The sequence below is a fragment of the Vicia villosa genome, linkage group LG4 (genome assembly GCF_029867415.1).
Source record: "Vicia villosa cultivar HV-30 ecotype Madison, WI linkage group LG4, Vvil1.0, whole genome shotgun sequence".
NCBI lineage: Eukaryota > Viridiplantae > Streptophyta > Magnoliopsida > Fabales > Fabaceae > Vicia > Vicia villosa.
Genome location: NC_081183.1, coordinates 87722143 through 87725588, shown reverse-complemented (window position 1 = coordinate 87725588; position 3446 = coordinate 87722143). Strand labels below are relative to the sequence as shown.

The window sequence follows — 3446 nt, the reverse complement described above, 5'->3', positions numbered from 1 at the left end:
TCCGTGGAGAAACTGGATGAACCATTTTCATCCATGGAGTCTCAGTTTGAAGTTGAAACTATGAAGCTTGATATGATGGCCTTGGAACAGGATTTATTTGAGACCAAGAAAGTTCAGGATGAAACTCTAGAAGAAAATAATAGAATGAGTAGATTGATTAATGAGTTACAGGGTGCATTGCATGAAGCACAAGATACTATCGTCTATTTGAATGAAGAAAATAAGGAAATTAAAGAGAAGCTTGACGCTGCCAATCATGAATGTTCCTGCGACCCCTTCCAGAACCTCAGGGTACCGTGCTCCCGAGGTAATCGAAACTCGGAAACACACTCATAAATCAGACGTGTACAGTTTCGGTGTCCTCCTTTTGGAAATGCTTACTGGTAAAGCGCCACAACAGTCTCCAATATTAACACATTATAATAAACATACCAGAAGTTCGATCTTTGTTTCTATGTATAGATTTGTGATTTTGGTGTTTGAATTTGTTGAATGAAGAGAAGCGGAGTCGATCTCGAAGAGATCGCTACGAAACAACGCGGAGAAGTTTGAGTTTCAAGCCGAAGTTTCGCGACTTATGGATATTCTCATCAATTCGCTTTACAGTAACAAAGATATCTTCCTTAGGGAGCTTATTTCAAATGCTTCTGATGTAAGCTTATTTAGAATTGGAAAATTGTTGCATTTTGATTTTGTATACTGAAAATGAACTTTGTATTGATGGGAAATGAGTTGTGTGTTTTAGGCATTGGACAAGATTAAGTTCCTTTCTCTAACTGTTAGAGAGATTTTGGGTGAAGGTGACAACGCCAAGCTTGAAATCCAGGTTAGTTTAGCTAAATATTTATTTATAAGCTTCTATCTATTTTAGTAATTATTTCTCTATAGTTTATTTCTTTGTAAATTATGACGGCGATTTGTGAAATATGTTTTAGTGCTGTTTTTGTAGTTTATTTAGTGAAACTAAATTGTATTATGTACTGCAACAGATTAAGTTAGATAAGGAAAAGAAAATTCTATCTATTAGAGACAGAGGTATTGGTATGACAAAGGAGGATTTGATAAAGAATTTGGGGACCATAGCTAAATCTGGAACTTCTGGTATGTTTATTATTATGGGTTTTTCTGAAATGGTTACTGCTAGAAATAACTTGTTTTCTGGTAATGGCTCATGAGTTAGGAATACTTAGAAATATTAACACATTATTTCATACTTTTAGATGAAGAAAGTGAAAAACAGAGCTAGTAAAATAAAAAGAACACAGCTCTGACATACTTTGTAATTCCATTCTTTACATTCTTTCACGGATGAAGAAATATCAACAATAGCGGTTACAGTGGCCTCTAATTGAGGCTCCAGTCCAAACCACTGTCGCAGACCCTAATAGGGTTTCAGAGCGAAATTCCTCAGCTTTTTTTTTTCTTAAAAATGTCTTTTTCTTAAGTTTATAAATGTCAATTCGGACCATTTAAGGTAATAGGGTTTCAGAGCGAACATCCAATTGATGAACAGTAATTTGAGGTCCATAACGAAAGGTTTGTCCACTAATTTCAGCATTAGAGTAGAGAGTGTTCCTCCAACAGTCAAGTAAAGATAATCTGTCCAAGAAACAGGTGCAAGTCCATATTCAAGTGTTTCATATAAAACATCAATCCACAGTTGTTCCCCACCAACATCAACATAGTATCCAACCTTAGCATCTCCAAAAACCTTAATCCCCTCATTACCATTTTTCATTTTAATATTATTCTTAACCACTTCACCATCTTCTCTTTCTCTTAACCCTTTCATGTCCACAACAACACTGTCACGTGCCATGGCTTGTCCCCGCGTGGAATAACTCTGTTGGTAGTGATGATCTCCATGGCTCTGTTGAACGACAGCTTGATGAGAGTTGCTATGTCGTTTACTGTTGTCGGTCGAAACACCGCAGCTGGTGAATCGTGTACGAGGTTTATTTGTTTAAGAAATGTAGAATTTGTTGTCGGTCGAAACACCGCAGCTGGTGAATCGTGTACGAGGTTTATTTGTTTAAGAAATGTAGAATTTTGGATTTTGTTTTTAGTTTATATAACTAAGTTATCTCTATGAGAAAGAGGATACGATAATAAATTAATGGGTTTAACATTGTTGTGTAGATACTCATACTGTAGCTCACTCAAGGAATAGGTCTTCTAAGACAACTAGTGATTTTGATAGTCCTCGTTCTGTGTTTCTTGAACGGGCATTTTTGTCATATTCTCGGAGGGGCACTATCAACGGCTCGGTATGGTTACCATTGATACATGTGGCTCTTGTAATAATTTCTTGTGTCTTGTTTTTTTGCATACAGAAAACAATTGCTTCGCCAGGACGTGGTATTTTGGCCATGGATAAATCCAATGCTACATGTGGAAAGCGGTTGGATTCAATTGAATTAGAGAACACCGAAGCTAACCGTCAAGCAAGGCGTAAAATTATATATGAAGAAAGTGTTATGACTTAGTTAAAATATAATTTTTATGTGTATGATTTTATAATACTTGAAATATTATGACTGTACATGATTTTGTATACTTTTTGGTTAATATTAAAAATATTTTGACTTAGTTAAAATATGATATTTATGTGTATGATTTTATAGTATTTACAATATTATGATTGAAAATAAAATATAACTAAATGGTGTTTATGAAATAGGGTGTAAATAGATATAATTGTTCATTCATAAATGACGTATTTACACCCGATTTTTACTAAAATAAGGGGTAATTAAGAACATATTTACACCCGATATTTATTAAATAGGGTGTAATTAAAACATAATTAAGCTCAATTACACCCGATTTTTATTAAAATAGGGTGTAATTAAAACGTAATTAAGTCCATTTACACCCGATTTTTAATAAAACGTGTAATTAAAACGTAATTAAGTCCATTTACACCCGATTTTTATTAAAACAGGATGTAATTACGCTCAATTACACCCAATTTTTATTAAAACAGAGTGTAATTAAAAACGTAATTACGCTCAATTACACCCGATTTTTATTAAAACAGGGTGTAATTAAAACGTAATTAAGCCCATTTACACCCGATTTTTATTAAAACAGGGTGTAATTAAAAACGTAATTACGCTCAATTACACCCAATTTGTATTAAAACAGGGTGTAATTAAAAACGTAATTACGCCCAATTACACCCGATTTTTATTAAAAATAACGGGTGTAAATTCGTTAGACATTTCTCACCCTGTGGATATACACCCGATTTTTATTAAAAATAATGGGTGTAAATTTAATAAAAAACGGGTGTAAATTAACATTTTTGTACTAGTGTGGGTAGACTAGGCGTGTTGAACTCATGTTATATTTGTTTATGTATTATGTTATGACTCGTGAATCTGTTTGTTGTTTACTTGTTGTTCGGGAGGCTTTTAAGCCAAATATTATGATTATGGTTTATT

The 3446-nt window shown here is 33.6% G+C and overlaps 1 long non-coding RNA gene across 1 annotated transcript; it reads left to right on the top strand.

The window, feature by feature from the left end:
* Positions 1-251: 251 nt before the first annotated feature.
* LOC131599318 (uncharacterized) lies at positions 252-2537 on the top strand. The gene is made up of 4 exons (XR_009282703.1): positions 252-383; positions 499-826; positions 990-1101; positions 2334-2537. It is a non-coding gene; the product is annotated as an uncharacterized LOC131599318 (long non-coding RNA).
* The last annotated feature ends 909 nt before the right edge of the window (positions 2538-3446 follow it).